Raw genomic sequence first — 19,359 nt, forward strand, 5'->3', positions numbered from 1 at the left:
GCTGGGACCTGAGTCACCCAAAATCACTGCATACAGAGATGTAGAATCACCTCCCCAGGCAGGCCTGCGGATCAGGGCACCGCAGCCAAGCTCTAGGTGTTGTGCCTGGCTCTGCTGTGGGGCAGCTGGGAGCACAGCCCTGCACTCCCTGGGTGCAGAGGTGAGCACCAGGGAGTGCAGGGCTGTGCTCCCAGGGATGAGCACCTCTGCACCCAGGGAGTGCAGGGCTGTGCTCCCAGGGATGAGCATCTCTGCACCCAGGGAGTGCAGGGCTGTGCTCACAGGGATGAGCAGCTCTGCACCCAGGGAGTGCAGGGCTGTGCTCCCAGGGATGAGCACCTCTGCACCCAGGGAGTGCAGGGCTGTGCTCCCAGGGGTGAGCACCTCTGCATCCAGGGAGTGCAGGGCTGTGCTCCCAGGCATGAGCAGCTCTGCACCCAGGGAGTGCAGGGCTGTGCTCCCAGGGGTGAGCACCTCTGCACCCAGGGAGTGCAGGGCTGTGCTCCCAGGGGTGAGCACCTCTGCACCCAGGGAGTGCAGGGCTGTGCTCCCAGGGATGAGCAGCTCTGCATCCAGGGAATGCAGGGCTGTGCTCCCAGGGGTGAGCACCTCTGCACCCAGGGCATGCAGGGCTGTGTTCCCAGGGATGAGCACCTCTGCATCCAAGGAATGCAGGGCTGTGCTCCCAGGGATGAGCACCTCTGCACCCAGGGAGTGCAGGGCTGTGCTCCCAGGGATGAGCACCTCTGCACCCAGGGAGTGCAGGGCTGTGCTCCCAGGGGTGAGCACCTCTGCACCCAGGGAGTGCAGGGCTGTGCTCCCAGGGGTGAGCACCTCTGCACCCAGGGAGTGCAGGGCTGTGCTCCCAGGGGTGAGCACCTCTGCACCCAGGGAGTGCAGGGAAGCTCATCCCTGGGAACACACCACTGCATCTTGCTGGATAACAAGGTGAGAACAGCCTTGGCTCTGCTCCCTACCACCTGCAAAGCCACGTGGAGAGACACAGGGCTGCAAGGGCATTGTGTGGAGCCTGCAAAGATGCTCTGGCAGGAGCTGCAATGCCAAAGCAGCCAGAGAAGTTCTGGCCCAGCCCAAAATTTCCCTTGGAATCTGGTAGCTGAGCAAGAAAATAAACCTCACTGCATACAGAGCAACACAGGCACATTTCCCTGCCCCAAACCAAAGCCATGCATGAGCAGGACTGAGCAGCCAGAGCTCCCCACACCACATCCCCTGCAGCTCAAGGCAGACCCAAACCTCTTCACATCATAGAATCATTTCACTTGGAAAAGCCCTCCACTACCATCCAGCCCAACCATCAACCCAGCCCCACCAGGGCCACCAAACCCAAGTGCCATGGCCACAGGTTTCTTGACCACCTCCAGGGATGGGGAGCTCCACCACCACCCTGGGCAGCCTCTGCCAATCCCTGACCGCTCTGGCAGCAAAGAAATTGTTCCTCACAGTATCACAGTATCACAGTATAACTAAGGTGGGAAGAGACCTCGAGGATCATCGAGTCCAAGCTGTCACCACAGTCCCCAAGACTAGACCATGGCACCAAGTGCCACATCCAATCCCCTCTTGAACACCTCCAGGGATGGGAACTCCACCACCTCCCTGGGCAGCACATCCCAATGACGAACGACTCTCTCTGGGAAGAACTTTCTCCTCACCTCCTGCCTAAACCTCCCCTGGCACAGCTTGAGACTGTGTCCTCTTCTGGTGCTGCTTGCCTGGGAGAAGAGCCCAACCCCCAGCTGGCTCCAACCTCCCTTCAGATAGTTCAAGAGAGCAAGAAGGTCTCCCCTGAGCCTCCTCTTCTCCAGGCTAAGCAACCCCAGCTCCCTCAGCCTCTCCTCACAGGGCTGTGCTCCAGACCCCTCCCCAGCCCTATTGCCCCTCTCTGGACACCTTCAAGTCTCTCAATGTCCTTCTTGACCTGAGAAGCCCAGAACTGGACACAGGACTCAAGGTGCAGCCTAACCAATGCAGAGCACAGGGCACAATGACTTCCCTGCTCCTGCTGGCCACACTCTTCCTAATGCAGGCCAGGATGCCCTTGGCCTTCTTGGCCACCTGGGCACACTGCTGGCTCATATTCAGGCAGCTGTCAATCAGCACCCTCAGGTCCCTCTCTGTTTGGGAGCTCTCAGCCACTCTGACCCCAGCCTGTAGCTCTGCATGGGATTGCCGTAGCCAAAGTGCAGCCCCTGGCACTTGGACTTGTTGAATGCCATCCTGTTGGCCTCTGCTCATCTGTCCAGTTGGTCAAGGTGCCTCTGCAGAGCCTTTCAACCCTCTAACTGACCAACATCTGCTCCCAGCTTGGTGTCATCTGCAAACTTGCTGATGACTGACTCAATGTCCTCATCCAGATCATCCATGAAGATGTTAAAGAGCACATGGCCCAGCACTGATCCCTGGGGGATGCCAGGGGTTCCTCATGGCCAACCTAGCCCTCTCCTGGCATAGTTTCAGACCATTTCATTCCAAACACCCGGGGAAGGCAGGCACTGCTGCTCGAAGGACCAGCTCTACCAACAATCTTTACCCCAAAGCACAAACCAAGGTCTGTTTCCCAGGGGAGGGGACCCCCCCCCTGCAATCATCATCCCCAGCACTTCACAAACACAGTGAGGACACCTTCCCCCCACACACTCCATCCCCCACCACCCAGCCATGCTGCTGGCACCTGGACAGGAAAGCCACAGAGCCTTCGAGCTGGAGCAGAGGAGCTCCAGAGGGTATTGAGTCCATCATCAGTAAGTTTGCAGATGACACCAAGCTGGGGCAGGAGCTGAGCTGTTAGAGGGCAGGAGAGCTCTGCAGAGGGACCTGGACAGGCTGGACAGATGGGCAGAGGCCAAGGGCAGGAGACTGAACACATCCAAGTGCCAGGTTCTGCACATTGGCCACAACAACCCCAGGCAGTGCTACAGGCTGGGGACAGAGTGGCTGAGAGCAGCCAGGCAGAGAGGGACCTGGGGATACTGCTTGAGAGTAGGCTGAACATGAGCCAGCAGTGTGCCCAGGTGGCCAAGAAGGCCAATGGCATCCTGGCCTGCATCAGGTACAGTGTGGCCAGCAGGAGCAGGGAGGTCATTCTGCCATGTGTTCAGCACTGCTTAGGCCACACTTTGAGTCCTGTGTCCAATTCTGGGCTCCTCAGTTCAGGAAAGATGTTGAGATGCTGGAAGGTGTCCAGAGAAGGGCAACAAAGCTGGGGAGGGGTCTGGAGCACAGCCCTGTGAGGAGAGGCTGAGGGAGCTGGGGTTGCTTAGCCTGGAGAAGAGGAGGCTCAGGGGAGACCTTCTTGCTCTCTGCAACTCCCTGAAGGGAGGTTGTAGCCTGGTGGGGGTTGGTCTCTTCTGCCAGGCACCCAGGATCAGAACAAGAGGACACAGTCTCAAGCTGTGCCAGGGGAGGTTTAGGTTGGATGTTAGGAAGAAGTTCTTTCCAGAAAGAGAGATTGGCCATTGGGATGTGCTGCCCAGGAAGGTGGTGGAGTCCCCATCCCTGGAGGTGTTTAGGAAGAGCCTGGATGGGGTGTTTGGTGCCATGGTTTAGTTGATCAGATGGTGTTGGGTGATAGGTTGGACTTGATGATCTCAAAGGTCTCTTCCAACCTGGTTAATTCTATTCTATTCTATTCTATTCTATTCTATTCTATTCTATTCTATTCTATTCTATTCTATTCTATTCTATTCTATTCTACTCTATTCTATTCTATTCTATTCTATTCTACTCTATCCTATCCTATCCTATCCTATCCTATCCTATCCTATCCTATCCTATCCTATCCTATCCTATCCTATCCTATCCTATCCTATTCAAAGGCTCTGTTTAAAGCCTCATGTCCCACAGCTGCAGCCCTGCTGGAGTATGGGAGGCTCCAGGCACTCCCTGTCAGTGCTGCTCTCACTCCTGCGTTCCTCTCTACCCCACATCCATCTCCTGCTGGGAGAGCTGTCCCACTTTGTCCCTCTCATCCATGGAGGTGCTCCCAACCCAGGGCAGCAATCTGCTCCCCCACTGCAATCCCCTTCCTCACTGCACCCACACTGATTGATTTCCTCCATTCAGAGGCAGCAGCCGTGGCTGCAAATCCGCCGGCAGCTCATCCCTTGGCCCTGCCTCCCCTGCCACTAGTGCCTCCAGCCAGCCAGCCCAGCATCATCCTCACCCAGAGCTCCATAAAAGACCTCTAAGCCAGGAGCAAACCTCAGGGGGGTGGGATATGTGCACCCAGCCCACAGGAAAATCCCACACTGGCACGGTGCTGGCTCTCACACAGAGCTGTGCCCGTGGCTGCTGGGCTCTAGGCACCACCCTGCTTAGGCACATGGCAGGGGCAGGGGCTTGGGACATTTTTGGGGAGGCCATCTGGAGACACTTGGGAGAGAGGAGAGGAGTGCAGGGGGCTGTGCATCCATCCCCAGCACAGAGTGCCCCTGAGCTGTGGCCCCCAGACCATCAGCAGCTCTGAAATCCCTCCCTGCTGGCTTGGACTTGCTGGGGAATAGCCTGCTGGCAGCCCCGGGAGTGAGCAGCACTCAAGCTGGGGCCTGGCACTCACTGTGCCACACCAACATGGCCAGCCAGCCCCAGAGGGCAGTGCTGCAGAGCAGGGGTGTCTCCTCCTTGGACTACCACCTCCAATTAACCCTGGAGGAGCAGCACAGGGAGAAATGGGGGCACCAGCACCACCCCAACACTGGCAAAGCCTCCTGCCCCAGCAACCTCCCTGCCCCAACATCCTCCCTGCCCCAGCATCCTCCCTGCCCCAGCATCCCCCCTGCCCCAACATCCCCCCTCTGCCCCAACATCCTCCCTGCCCCAACATCCTCCCTGCCCCAGCATCCCTCCTGCCCCTTCATCCTCCTTGCCCCAGCATCCCTCCTGCCCCAGCATCCCCCCTGCCCTAGCATCCTCCTTGCCCCAGCATCCTCCCTGCCCCAGCATCCCCCCTGCCCCAACATCCCCCCTCTGCCCCAACATCCTCCCTGCCCCAACATCCTCCCTGCCCCAGCATCCCTCCTGCCCCTTCATCCTCCTTGCCCCAGCATCCCTCCTGCCCCAGCATCCCCCCTGCCCTAGCATCCTCCTTGCCCCAACATCCTCCCTGTCCCAACATCCCCCCTGCCCCAGTATCCCTCCTACCCCAGCATCCTCCCTGCCCCAGCATCCTCCCTGCGCAAACATCCTCCTTGCCCCAACATCCCCCCCTCTGCCCCAGCATCCTCCTTGCCCCAACATCCTCCCTGCCCCAACATCCTCCCTGCCCCAACATCCTCCCTGCCCCAGCCTCTGCCCTGCCAGTGTCCCCACCAGGGTGGCAGTGATGTAGGGGTGAGGAGGAGGTAGCTGGAGGGGGCAGGCAGAATGTCAGCACTCAGTGGGAATAATGAGGCACACCCCTCCCTGCTTCCCAGCCTTCCTCCTCCTCCTCCCCGGTCCCCAAGGCTGATGCAGGAAGAACAAACCCATTCCTGGCGGGGCTGAGTAAGGCTCTGCTCTGCTCCTCCCCAGCAGTGACTAAGCCTGCTTTTGTCCCCCTCACCGGCTCCCTGTTGGCCGGGGACACTGCCAGCCCAGAGCGGCCAGCCGGCCGCCCCAGCCCCCTGCCGGGCAGGATGGACCCCGGCAGGACAGGACCGGCGCGGGCAGCCCAGGGGTGACACCCTAGAGGTGACATCCCAGGGGTGACATCCCAGGGGTGACACCCTAGAGGTGACATCCCAGGGGTGACATCCCAGGGGTGACATCTCAGAGGTGACATCCCACAGGTGACATCCCACAGGTGACATCCCACAGGTGACAAGCGGTGGTTTCACGCCGGGCAGTGCCACCTCCACCTGCGGCGTCAGGACGAGCTGTGAACAGCGGGGTGAGCACCTGGGAAGCATCCTCTGACTGGGCTGCCTCCAGCTGCCGGTGAGCCAGGCTGGAGTGCCCGTGGAGGAGGGGCTCTTCAGGGTCTCCTCACCGTGCTGCTGGACCCCAGGAAGCATCAGGTCGGTGGAGAAGCACCTTTCAACTGGGTACCATGGAAACGCAGCTCCTGTAGGGGGGTGGAAATAAAAAGTCCCTGCTTCCACCTCCTTCCCAGGAAGACACTGGAGATGTGAAGAGTTTGACCCCAGCCACCATGGGCTGCCCACAGCTCCTGCCTGCAGCTGCCCCTGGGGTGGGGGTTTCTCCCCCCACCGGACCCTCCCAGGCCACATCCCCTGGGGCTGTGCACAGAGGGATCCCAGAGCAGCCAATCCTTCCTGGTGCTGAGTCAGCTGGAACTGGTGGTGCCCAGGCTGCTGGCGGGCAGCTCCTGCTCCGGCACCCACGCAGCAGATGGCAAGCCTCTCGCCTTGTGATTTGGGGGTTCATCATTTTGGGCTGTTATCTCACTCCTCAACCCCCTCTCCTTCCCCTCCCTTGCCCCCCAGCTCCCCCCCCCCCCCAAGTTGTGGCCCCTCACCACCTCCTCCTGGTCCCAGCTGTGGTGAGCACCAGGGGCTTGAACAGGGGGAGCAGAGCTTTTGGTTCCTGTTTGCAAGCCTTGCTGGCTTCCCCATGGGACACCACGGGCTGGCAGTGTGCCCTGTGGGATAGCACTGACTGGGTGCACTGGGGTCTAGCCAGCCCTGGAGCTTCCCACAGCATCACTGCTGCTGCCAGCCGGTGTGGGTGATGCTGCTGTGCCCTGGCTGCTGTGTCCATGCTCCTCTACGCATCAGGCCCTGGGCATGGGGACATCCTGCAATGCCCTGGCGAGGGCACAGTCTCTGTGCTTGCCCCATTGCTGCCCAGCACCCAGCATCTGCCCGAAGGACCACCAGCAGCACGAGTTTGCTGGGGCTTAGGTTGCCCAGCCTGCAAGTGACTGGTGCCATCAAACTGATGTGACAGCTGGCAGGACATCCCTCCTCAGGGGTCCAGTCTGTCCTTTGCAGGGTCCCCAAGACCTCAGCGCTGCAGCCAGGACCGATGCCCTTACGCCAACAGCAAGCAAGGAGGTCCCAAATGTGGGTCAGGGCCGCACGCAGCAGCCTGATGCAAACTCCCTCCTCCAGCCACCCGGGGAGGCGATCAGCACTAACAAAGGGCATGGTGAGGAGGCTCTGGGCCGCTCCTGTGGGGATGTGATTTCTCTTCCAGTCCCTTTGCCACGGCCACGCTCAGCTGAGCTAAGGTAGCAGCCTCTCCGTAGCGCTCCGAGTTCAGCAGCTCAGCTGTGCCAGGGAAAGGAGAAGAAAGAAAAGGGGAGGGGGAAGCGGGGGGGAACCAACCCAGTGCAAGCAAGACAGACTATAAATAAAAGCTGGAGAAGTGGGAGGCAGCAGCCATGAGGGCTTTCTGAAGCAGCAAGGAAAGCAGGTGCACGCTGGCTCCGGCGCTCGATGCCTTTGTGCTTCCTGAAGCAGCCCTGGGTATCCCTAATAGCCAGGCTCCAGGTGGGAGTGGGGCCAGGCTTCCCTCCCACGAGCTGGGAAGCCACAGGCTGGGTGAAGGGTGAGGAAAGGATGGGAGCCTCACTAAGCCAAGGCAGAGGCACAAAGGAGGAAGGCTACCAGCACCGATGCAGCCCCAGTGGGTGAAGTTTTGAAGGCAATGGAGGGATCTGCCAGCCAAAATTTGCTGTTGGGATTAACAGTGGCTGGAGGGAACTGCTCAGTGGACCCCAGCTGGGGTGGGTCCAAACCAGGAGCTCCCCAAAAAGCATCCCCTGGCAAGCATCCAGCCAGGTGATGGATGAATATCTGAAGGGGACCTACAGGAAAGCTGGGGAGGGGCTTGTAGAGATAGGCTGAGGGGCAATGGTTTGGAACTGGAGCAGGGGAGATTTGTGTGGGACACCAGGAGGAAGTTCTGCGCTGTGAGGTTGGTGAAGCACTGGAACAGGCTGTCCAGAGAGTGGCAGAGGTCCCCATCCCTGCAGGCACTCAGGGTCAGACTCGATGTGGTGCTGGGCAGCCTGAGCCAGTTGGAGATGCCCCTGCTGCCTGCAGGGGGGTTGGACAAGATGAGCTGGGAGGGTCCCTTCCAGCCTGATGCAACCTGTGAGGCCGTGGAGGTGGGAGTGTCAGGGTGGGGGTGAAGCACCTGCCAGCCCCCAGGGGTCACCTGGAGGGGACGGGGACAGAACCACAGGCTCCGTTGGCGCCTGCCAGAGCGCGAGGAGGGGAGGGAAGGGAGGAAGAGAAGGAGACAGATGGGCAGCAATGGAAACATAAGTTAACTCGAAGGAAGCGGATAAACAGCAGGCAGGGAGCAGATCCCAGCACATATGCTGTGCCGCAGCCAGCCAGGCGCGGGGAGCTTCCTCGCTCTCCCTGCTCCCCCATCCTTATGGAGGGGCACAAGCAGCACGGTGGCAGTGGGAAGGGGATGAAGGCTCGAGGCTTGGGGCAAAATCCTCGGGGACTGCAGAAGAAAGGCAGCTCAAGTGTGAGCTCATGGCCACGGAGCATCATGGAAGCTGAAAGCAAAAGCTGGCCAAGCCCACAGGAGATGGACGCAGCTCCCAGCTTGGGAGTCACAGACCAGCTCCTCATCGGGGTGGCTTTGCCCAGGGAGAGAGGATTCCTCCCTTGCTGGAAGGGGGCAGGGTGGGTGGTGGGACTGGGGCCAGGCAGGGTCTCCTCTTGGTCTCCCCAGTCAGGGAAGGCAAAGCGGAGCAACCACAGGGCCCCAGCTGCATGGACCTGGTGTGGGCACAGCATCAGCTGCAGGTCTCTGCTGAGGACTCGAGCAGCTGATGGGAAAGGGAATAAAGTCAAAGCAAAGCCGAAGCCGGGAGGCTGAGACCCTCAGAAGTCCTTCAGCCCTGCAGCACAGCACCGCAGGCTGATTGCTGGGTACCCCTGTGCCAACACAGCCTCGCTGGCTGCTCCGGCAATGCCATCGTGGCAGGATGGGGGACCCCTGCTCGCCACGCACTGCCCCCGGGGCCCACAGTAACCGTGGCGGGGGTCTCTGCTGAGGGGACTCTGCTGCCGCAGCTCCCAACTCACCCGGAATACCAAGCAGGCAGCGGCAGGAGCAGCCCTCCGGCGCGTTTGGCCGGGTGCTAATGAGCCCTGGGCTCCCCGATCCGCTCGGCAGTGTCATGACCCAGATTAATTGCTCCAAAAGACACCCAAAGGCTGCTAATAAGAGAAAGAGAGGGGGGGAGGAGGGGGAAATGAATTAAAAGAAACAAACAAACACAGAACAAGCCCCCCACACAGTCGCCAGCGCAGCCTCCCCCGGCCTGCCTTTGCCTCCCGGCAGCCCGGAAAGCCCTGCCCGTGGCAGGAATGCGTGTCGGGGCTCCGGGCCAGCCGGTGCCAGGGGCACACACAGCCCGCCCCTTGTTCCTCGCTCCGCGGCGCAGGGTCAGCGCCGCCGCCAGCCCCGCCGCACAACGGGAGGCCTGTTCCGAGGCAGCCGCGGGATGCCTGCCCAGCGCCTGCCAGCGCGGCCGGATGCCGCTCACTGCCCCGGGGAATGCAGCTTCCAGGGGGGGGGGGAAACTGAGGCATCGCGGGGCTGAGAGACTTCAAGAGCCTCAAGGCTGCTTCACTGAGAGATTCTTCGGTGTCGCCCAGAGCCCTTGCTGCAGCGTGGCCTCAGCATCTCTGCCCGAGACCTTCCTCAGCCTTTCTCCTCGGAGCTGCAGGCGTGAGCATCCTCTGAGCCTTTGTTTTCCAGACCCTCCAGCAGGCTGCGACTGACCCTCGGGCACTTCTGTAGCTGTCACTCAACCTTCACACCGAGTCAGCATCCCCCACACAGCTCCTGGTGCTTTGTTCACAGCATCCTCCTGCTCAAGAGGGCCTGTGAAGGTCACTGACACCACCACAGAGTCAGAGAATGGTTTGAGTTGGAAGGGACCTTGAAGATCATCCAATTCCAAATCCCCCTGCCATGGGAGGAGAACTCCCTCTAGCCCAGGCTGCTCAAGGCTTCATTTAACCTGGCCTTGAACACATCCAGGGAGGGGGCATCCACAGCCTCCCTGGGCAACCTGTTTCCAGAGTTACCACCAGCTCTGCACTCCTGCCAGGTCCCCCAGTTCCACACCGGTGATGGGGCTGAGGAAGCCAAGGGATGCTTACACCAGGGCAGGCTCCCTGTGCACTGTGCCTTCCCACACCGACAGCCCTGGCTGCTAGGCTCACAATCCTCTTACTGCATGGAAACTCCTCCCTGTGCAGCAAGCAGATGCTGATTGCCCTGTGGATATAGTGGTTCCTGCCCCTCCACAGCCCCGAGGAAGAGGAGGAGGATGGAGGGTCTCCCTGCTCCGCCAGCCAAACATGTAGGAGGAAAGGGAGCGAAAGCAGATGGGAGATGACTGCCCACCCGGCTGCTGCTCCCCACTCTCCAGGACTCCTGACCTAGTTATTAGCCTGGGAGGTAAAGCACAGAGCAGAGAGGGTTGGGGGGAAGAGCCCAGACCCAGATCTGCAGAGAGGAAGAAGTGACGGACAAGATAACCCAGGGCCAGGGAGCTTCTGGAGTGCTTCTGCGAGACAGAGCCTGGCTCTGAGCCACCGCAGCTCATCCTGCCCTCGGTCTCACTGTGCCAGAGAGGAGCATTTCAAAAGCTCGGAGAAAACACCTCCTGACAAGAGCCCTAAACTGCTGCACCCACACAGGCAAGTGGAGACGTGGGGGCTGCAGCGTCCCCCGGGAGCAGCATTCTCCCCCGGGAGCAGCGCTGCCCGCCGCTGCCGCTGCCTCAGCCTGCTGGGAGCCGCGGCTGGGAGAGGGAAGCAGGCAAGCTCAGATTAGAATTAATAAGGCACAAATTGTTAGTGGCGAGAGGCATTAATGCTGGGCAGAGGCTGCCAAGGGGAACAGGCAGACAGAGGCACCTCCTCGGCTTTCCACTCCTCTCTGAGCTGCATCTCCCACCCCAGAAGCTAACCGGGGGCCAGCCCTGGCCCTGGTTTATCCCAGCACCGTCAGAGGGGAAGCTTCTGCAGCACCTCCCGAGCTCTCCGGGACGGGACAGATGTCTCCTGGACCTGCCACAGCCTGCACGTGGCAAACCCAGGATCTGCACCAGCAGATGCCAGCAGCTGGATCCTGACCCACCGGGGAGCAGCTCATTCACAGCAAGCAGCCCAGCTCCGTTCGTGTCTCCTGCACCGAGCTGGCTGGGGAAAGCAGCTCGCAGCTTTGCGGGTCACACCGAAGCCCTGCCGCCCCAGCCCGAGGGCATCTCTCCAGACAAGGAACTCCCCATGCCCAGGGGTCTCTCCCTGCGAGGCAGGAGCAGCCACCATCCCACACGTCCATCTGGGCATCCAGCAGCATGTGTCAGGAAGATGCTCTGCAGCGCTGCCCACCTGTGCTACCCCCCCAACCCAACCCACCAGGCTGAGTTTGGGAGGCTCAAGAGGTCACCTCTGGGAGCCCACCGCCTCCTGCCGCCTTCTCGGCAGCCCCCAGCCCCTGCGCGCTGCGGGCTGCGGGCGGCTGTGGCTGCGGCGGAGGTGGGAGCGATGACTCAGGAGATAATGAGGCAGATCAGAAGGAGGAGAGGAGCAGCAAGCGGACGTGGCGGGGAGGCAGCTGCGTCCTGCGGGCCTCCACCCGCTCCCCTTGACGCGGCTCTGCAGCTGGGGTGCGGGCACAACGCGCCCCCGGCCCCTCTGACTCAGCCGGGGGGCACGGCAGCACCGGGGTGGGGGGATAATTTTAGTCCCCTCCAGGGTACATCCATCCCTCCTCCTGCGGGGGGGAGGGGGGGTCCCCCACGCAAGGAGGTGAGAGGGAAGTGTTTGGAGTACCATCAGGATGATGTCCCTGGGGTCCATGGAGCCCCCACCCAGCACCCACCTCTTGTGCTCTTGCCGCTGTGCCACTCTGCAGGGGGCCCAGGGACCAACTACCCTGGCTTTGAGCAACGACTTTCACCTGCAGGGCTTCTCCTACTGCCAAACCTGCTGGTTCCTCAGCTTCTGACAGATAAACAGCCTGGGGAAGCTGAGGCAGGGAGGCACCAGACTTGCCCGAGGTCGTTGTTTGAGACAGAGCCGGAGAGGGGAAGCCAGGCGTCCGGATCCTGTCTGCATCTTTATCCCAAGCTCATTTAGAAAGTTATTTTTCCCTGCAGAGCAATGCCAGTCACCCATGGGGTGCCCAACGTCACTGGAACACCATTTGCTGGCCCAGTCTGTTGGCAGCATCACCCCAATCCAGCACCAGAAGGCAGCAGCAGCTCCCACAGCTGAGAGTCACCCCTGCCTTGCCACTTGTCCCCAAGGCATGGTACATCAGGCTTCCCAGTCTCAGTTTGCCTTCTTGTCCAAGGGCATCCACCCACTGCAGAAGCCAGACCTGGCACTCTCAGGTGCCTCAGTTTCCCCCATGCTGGAGTTCAGTCATGGCCACCCTTGCCCCTGGCAATGCCAGGAGCACAGGGACCCTCCCCAGCGCAGCTCAGCTCACTGCATCTTGCTTCTCCAGGAGCTGAGCCTTGGCAGAGGGAAGGAGCTGCTTATGCAGAACAAATGGAATCAATCAAAACAAAAGGCAGCAGGCCTACTTCTATTTATTACCCATCCAAGGGTTGGAAACTCATCTACAGACATCCACAGCCATATGGAGAAGGGGAACCCACCAGGGCCACCACAGCGGGCAGGGAAAGGCAGGACCAGCTGTGTCCACAATCCTGGGACGTGGGCACACGCACCACCAGCCAGTCTTTCACCCTGCTCTGCCCCTGGGCTGCCTCCACCAAGCCTCAGCTGGGGTCCTGGGGCCACCTCCCAGCCCCTCACAGCTCTTCACCCCACCCCTCTGCATCACAATCCCCAGCCCGTTCCTTGGGCCCACGCCGGTCCCCAGCTACCTACCCATCAGGAACACTGCCACCAAGAAGCCAAAGCACATGGAGTGGAAGGAGGACGAGGAACAGGGCACCAGCACTTGCCCAAAATAGCTGGCACTGGGTGCAGCACCACCTCCACGGACACTGTAGGCGCTTGGGATCCACGCTGGAAGATCCAGCAGCAGGATCCAGCCCACGCTGCCAAGTGCATTGAATCTGTGCCTGCTTTTTTAGGGCTGATGCTCCTGCTAACAGACTCCCTGAGCTCCAGGCAGCTTCTCACCTCTCTCCCTCAGCCTTACCAGCTCATGGAAGAGGTGATGCCGGAGGTACCTCTCTGCTCCTTCCCCAGCTGGGGCAGCACTATCACTCTGGCAGAGAAGTTGGCAGAGATGAGGAGAGCCCAGCCAGAGATGGTTCATTAATGAGCTGATGAGGCAGCAGCACGTCAGGGCATGCAGGCTGAAGGGATAACTGGCTCCCAGAAGGTATGGCCAAGAGGACCTGCGAGTTGAATCACAGAATCATGGAACTATAGAGTTGTCTCCATTGGAAAAGGTTTCTAAGATCACAGAGTCCAATCCTCAACCCAGCACCACCATGGCCATCAAACCACGTCCCACAGTCCCATGGCCACAGCTTTCTTGAGCACCTCCAGGCATGGGGACTCCACCACCTCCCTGGGCAGCCTCTTCCAATCCCTGACCTCTCCTGCAGCAATGAAATTGTTCCTCATCTCCAACCTAACCTTCCCCTGGCACAATTTCAGCCATTTCCTCTCCTATCACCTGAGACTAGTGAGCAGAGCCCAACCCCCCACCCTCACTGCAACCTCCTTGCAGGCAGCTGTAGAGAGCAATGAGGTCTCTCCTTAGCCTCCTCTTCTCCAGGCTGGACACCCCCCAGCTCCCTCAGCCACCCCTCCCCAGCCCTGTTCTCCAGACCCTTCTCCAGCTTTGTTGCCCTAGGAGGATCTTTTTGTGGCCAGGGGCTGCTGTGAGACCCCACAGCCTCCCATCCTGCATGGCAGACAGGAGATTGAGACCACCTAATAACAGACCTGAGAACAGTTGCCTCGAAGCCCTGCTCCTCAGGCTGGCACCTGTGGGTGAGCCCTGCTGGGGTGCAACCTGCTCTTCATTCCTAGGCACCCCCAGGACATGTGCTGGGAGGTGCCTCAGTTTCCCCTGGCTGTCAGACGTTGCCTAACTCCCTCCACAAGCTGGCCCTGGATCTGCCAAACCTGACCCACCTGCACATCCTGGGCTGTGCTGTTGCAGGGGTGGTGGAGGGCCAGCTCCTGCAGGTCTTGGCTGCAGCTTGCTGTGCATCAAGAGCAAACTGAAGCCACGCTGCTGCTCGCTGCCAGCACGTGGGGTGCAGCCATGTGCTGCGTGGCCATTACCCAAGCAATTGGGAGGTGCCAGCTGGCTGTGGGGCAACAAACCAGACCAGGCAGCTCCCCTTGGCTTCCTCCTTGGCCAAAGTTCAGCCCTTCTCAGCTTCCTGGGCTCCCCATTGCACCCCTCTGGAGCCATGGACCTGCCATGCTAGCAGCATTTGCTGGGGTCCTGGCCACTCGTGGTGGGTCTGGGGCAGGGTGGGACACTCATACCATGCTGACGATGCTGAGGGCTCAGCTGGAGCATCGTCCTGGCGGCTCTGGACAGGGACTGCCTGATGAGGTGCCCTGTGCCCCGACAGCCTGTCCCTGCCCGGAGGGCTGCCGGGGACGGTGTTCTTCGGGGGAGGATGCTCCAGAGGGAAGGCTGCTCCAGAGGGAAGGATGCTTGGGGAGGGGAGGGATGCTCCGGGGGACGGATGCTAGGGCGGGGGACGCTGGTGGTGGCCGCGGGCTCCCTCTGGTGGCCCCGCCCCGCCCGGAGCATCACGGAGCCAGGGCAGGGATGAGACGGGGACCCCACTTCGGCAGTCCCCCACATTGGCCCCCACCGTCGCCACCCATTCACCCTCCTCTGCGCTGCCCCAAGCCGCAAAGCCCCGGCGGGGTGCAGAATCCACCCCCCTGCCCCATCCCCACCCAGCAGTGGCTCGGTCTGAGCACATTCAAATCGCTATTGAAAAGAGAGGGTTAATGAAGAGGTTCTCATCCGGAGCCTTCCCAGCATCCCGAGGCACCCGAGGGGCTGGGTCCCCCATCCTCTGTGTCCTGTGTCAGCGAGCATCCCGCCTTGGGGCTGTAAAGCCCCCATCGCCCCCAGCCCTCCCCACTGCAACCCTGCCACCACACCATCCCACAGCCCTGCAGGTCACCACTTGTCCCCTCCAGAGAGCCCCCCCGGGATGTACCCAGCCCCCGGGCCAGGGGACCACTCAGCCCCGGGCTGCTCTGCCATGATTGTATTGCCTCCAGAAGGCAAAACCCCGCAGGACCTGGAGCGGGGAGGGCAGAGGGGGAGGGGGGCAGGAGCCACTATTTTCTTTTTCCATTTGATCTTATTAAAACTTCATTCAAAGAAATAGACTTTTCATCTCCAGTCTCATGCAAGTTTCATGGCACTGCAGATGGAGGAGCAGGAGGAAAACGCTTGTCAGAGAGTTTTAACAGAGAGCAGCTGGCTCCTGGCTGGGTGGGGAGGACCTGTGCCAGCTAGCTGGTGGCCCTGCTGCCACACGTGAAGTGCTGCCCCCCTCCGTCCCCACCCTCTAATGGCTTAGCTCACGCTTGTCCTCCCTAAACCTGCAGCACTCTCCCGTTAATAAATCCCTTCCCCACCCCCCCCCCCCTCCACGTGCCAGATGCAGGCAGGGACATCCCAGCGTGGAGGAGATCAGCATGGCCAGGCTGTGCCCTGCTGTCACCCCTCACCACACACCCTGCCTCAGCTGCATGGATTCATGGCATCATAGAATCAATAAGGTTGAAGAAGAGAAGAGAAGAGAAGAGAAGAGAAGAGAAGAGAAGAGAAGAGAAGAGAAGAGAAGAGAAGAGAAGAGAAGAGAAGAGAAGAGAAGAGAAGAGAAGAGAAGAGAAGAGAAGAGAAGAGAAGAGAAGAGAAGAGAAGAGAAGAGAAGAGAAGAGAAGAGAAGAGAAGAGAAGAGAAGAGAAGAGAAGAGAAGAGAAGAGAAGAGAAGAGAAGAGAAAGAAGAGAAGAGAGAAGAGAAGAGAAGAGAAGAGAAGAGAAGAGAAGAGAAGAGAAGAGGGAGAAGAAGAGAAGAAGAGAATAGAATAGGAATAGGAATAGGGGAATAGGAATAGGAATAGGAATAGGAATAGGAATAGGAGAGAAGAGAATAGGAATAGAATAGAATAGAATAGGAATAGGAATAGGAATAGGAATAGGATAGAAGAGAATAGGAATAGAAATAGAAATAGGAATAGAAATAGAAATAGATTACAATAGAAATTAGAATAGAATAGAATAGAATAGAATAGAATAGAATAGAATAGAATAGAATAGAATAGAATAGAATAGAATAGAATAGAATTAACCAGGTTGGAAAAGATCTTTGAGACCATCAAGCCCAACCTGTCACCCAACACCATCTAATCAACTAAACCATGGCACCAAGTGCCTCATCCAGGCTCTTCCTAAACACCTCCAGGGATGGTGACTCCACCACCTCCCTGGGCAGCACATCCCAATGGCCAATCTCTCTTTCTATGAAGAACTTCTTCCTAACATCCAGCCTGAACCTCCCCTGGCACAGCATAAGAGTGTGTCATAGAATCATAGAATCACAGAAGGAGTAAGGTTGGAAGAGACCTCAAAGATCATCAAGTCCATCCTGTCACCCAACACCTCCTGACTACTAGACCATGGCACCAAGTGCCACATCAAATCCCCTCTGGAGCACCTCCAGGGATGGGGACTCCACCACCTCCCTGGGCAGCACATCCCAATGGCTAACAACTCTCTCTGGGAAGAACTTTCTCCTCACCTACAGCCTAAACTTCCCCTGGTGCAGCTTGAGACTGTGTCCTCTTGTTCTGAGGTCACACTGAGGGAGAACAGGGCTGGGGAGGAGCAGCCGAGGGAGCTGGGGGTGTTCAGCCTGGAGAAGAGGAGGCTGAGGGAGACCTCCTTGTTCACTACAGCTCCCTGAGAGGAGGCTGCAGTGAGGTGGGGGTTGGTTTCTTCTCCCTAGTATCAGGTGATAGAAGGAGAGGAAATGTCCTCAAGTTGCACCAGGGGAGGTTCAGGCTGACATTAGAAGAAATTTCTTCCCTGAAACGGTTCTCAAAGACTGGAATAGGTTCCCCGGGGAACCTGTTGGATCCCCGTCCCTGGAGGCGTTCAGAAGAGGCAGAGAGGTGGTGCTGAGGGACGTGGTTTAGCAGCAGCCTTGGTAGAGCTAGAGAAGGGTGGCACTTGATGCTCTTAGACGCTTTTTCCCACCCAAACAATCCTGTGATGATCCTGTTGCTGTGCTGGGAGGGGTGGCAGCCACGGCAGCCATGGCAGTGGCGTGGAGGGGGTGGCAGCGCTGCAGGCTCTCGTGGGACCTGCTCCTAAGCGATGCAGGTGCCTGGGGGTGTCTCAGATACCTGCTGAGGGCAGCAGAGGAGCCTCCCACCTCTGGCAGGAGGGGAGGCTGCTGGCCCCGTTCCGCGGGCGCGGTGACTGAACCGCGTCCCCCGGTGCAGCAGCTCGCCAGCCGCGCTGCCGCCCGGGCGCCGCTCGCCCCCGCTCAGCGCTGCAGCGGGGGTGCTGCTGCTGACTCACCGCCGCTCCCAGGGGACCAGGTCCCCTCGCCAGCCACGGAGGGGACAGCGCTCAGGGGGACCGCGTGGGGCTCAGAGAGGCTGTGTGGATTCTCCAGCGGTGCGCAGGGGACTCCACGGAGGCCTCCTCTTGGTGCCTGGCTGAGGCTCCGCAGCCAGAGACATCATCGAGCAACGGCAAAGCGTCTGGTTTGCTACGTAAGAGGGAAGCCCAGGCTGTCCCCCCAGATGATCTGGAGGAGCTGGGGTCTCGGGGGGAGTCTGTCTTGCTCTCAATGCCCTGGTGCAGCCCCCATCCCAGCTGGGCATGTTGGGGTTACCTGCCAGGAACTGGCTCTCCATCACTCTGGGCAGCACTGTGCCAACCCATCCCTGCATGGACCCAGAGATGAGGATGTGGAGTGTCCAGAGCCTGCCCGCAGGGATGGGGCACAGAGATGCCCAGTGCTGGGCATCTGAAGCTGGTCCATCGCCTGCTGCGAGGCAGGAGGCAAGCTGGAGAGATGCAGAGCTCTGCTGAGCCCAGCCAGACATCCCTGCGGCTGCAGGAACAGCACCCCCTGAGCCAGCTGCTGCTCTGCAGCCTGGCAGAGAACTGCACACCCATCCCTGCTGCAGGAGTGCTCAAGACGCCCAGGACCCCTGCCCCAGCACCCGTGGGCGCTGCGCTTCAGCCAGCAGCACAGATGGATCCAACGAGGCTCTCGGGTGCAGCTCCTGCCCACCCCACACAGCGCCCGGGGAGAACCGGGGGGCCCAGCCCACCCCCAGCCCCGGGCTGGGGTCTCTCGGCGCAGCTGTCCACGCTCGGTGGGGCTCAGCCCCGGCTGCGGGCAGGACAGCAGAGCCAGGAGCGAGTTGCCACAAGAGGGAACCCCTGGGCTGGAGAAGCGCTCCGTGAGCGGCTGCCCGGCTTGCACCCACAGCCCGGCTTCCAGAGAGCGGCTGGCCGGGAATCGCAGGGCCACAGAATGCATCGGGTTGGAAGCGAGCCTCCAAGATCACCCTGTCCAACCCCCCTGCAGGCAGCAGGGACACCTCCAGCGAAAGCACACTGCCCCGGGCTACACCAGGTTTAAGCTTGAATGTCTCCACGGAAGGATCCTCAACCACCTCCCTGAGCAACCTGTTCCAGCATTTCATCAGCCTCATTGTGAAGAACTTTCTCCTGATGTCCAGCCTGCTCTGGTTTCAGACCACTGCCTCTCATCCTGTCCCCACAGGAAACAGACCCTCCCCAGCCTTCCTGCAGGTCCCCTTCAGGTGCTGAAATGCTGCTCTAAAGCCTCCTGGAAGCCTTCTCTTCTCCAGGCTGAACAGCCCCAACTCCCTCAGCTTGTCCCCACAGGAGAGCTGCTCCAGCCCTCTGGTCATCTTCTTTTGCCTCCTTCTTGTGTTGAGGTCTCCAGAGCTGGACACAGCACTGCAGGTGAGGTCTTGCCAGACCAGAGTGGCAGAGTCATCTCTCTCAACCTCTTCCTTTTGATGCAGCCCAGGATGCCATTGGCCTTCTGGGCTGCAAGAGCACAGTGGATGCTCTTCTCTCTCTCAGCTCATTACCAAAATCCTTGGACCCCTTCTCTTGCCCCAAAACTACTTGCAAGCACCTCCTGTAGCTCCACAACTCACCCTGCCCCAAAGAAGGTGCAGCCCCATGAGCCCTGACAAGGCTTTTGTTCTGTTGGCTTCCCATCTCCAACCTCTTTCTCCCTTGGATCTGAGAGCTGAGGGTCAGGCAGGACACAGCACACACTCAGGCTGTGGGGGAGTGCAGGACAAGGTTCTGCACCACGAGGAAAAGCTACACATTCTGTGTAGGTGGATCAGTCAAGCAAGGACAGCTGGG

Source organism: Melanerpes formicivorus, unplaced genomic scaffold (assembly GCF_026170545.1).
Source record: "Melanerpes formicivorus ecotype bairdi unplaced genomic scaffold, bMelFor1.0.p_v2 SCAF_47, whole genome shotgun sequence".
NCBI lineage: Eukaryota > Metazoa > Chordata > Aves > Piciformes > Picidae > Melanerpes > Melanerpes formicivorus.